This window comes from Limulus polyphemus, unplaced genomic scaffold, assembly GCF_000517525.1.
Source record: "Limulus polyphemus unplaced genomic scaffold, Limulus_polyphemus-2.1.2 Scaffold1673, whole genome shotgun sequence".
In the NCBI taxonomy this organism is placed as follows: Eukaryota; Metazoa; Arthropoda; class Merostomata; order Xiphosura; family Limulidae; genus Limulus; species Limulus polyphemus.
In genome coordinates, this window is record NW_013667283.1 from 115,305 (window position 1) to 115,878 (window position 574).

Below are 574 nucleotides of genomic sequence, written 5' to 3' on the forward strand. Positions count from 1 at the left end.
TCTCTTGTCGCTTTGCCAGAGCTATACTCCTCGGAGGGATCTTTATTGGACGGTGATTGCCTGTGTGCTTATTCAGTGCTCCACAAGGTCTGTGCAGACAAGGTCATGATCTCCTTTTCAAAAGACGTCTGCATAATTCGCCAAAAGTTCCCTAACCTGAAGGGCCTGTGATGATGACAAATGGACTATGCTCTTCTTATAGAGGTCAGTTAAATGTTCTGGGAGTGGATGTCCTTTCTTTATGGTTGTATTTCTTGCCTTAACATTGACTGGCTCTACCTCCTAGCACACACCCAACAATGCCCCTTCCTTAAGTGTCTGCTCACATTTAGAGAAATTGGCCACTGTTATGGGTACTACTTGATGACCTGTCACAGGTGACCTTCCAATCCTCACATCCGCTGGCCTGGATGGGTCTTCCACTGCTTCCACAAACATCAGGCTTCCTTGGGGATGTTCTTTTATTCTACCCCAAATTATCTTCTCTGACATGGGGGGTATTGTAGTTGACTTAAATGCTGTGACATGAAAATCAATAGATGCAGCAACACTTACTGGAATTTAACCTTTGTTA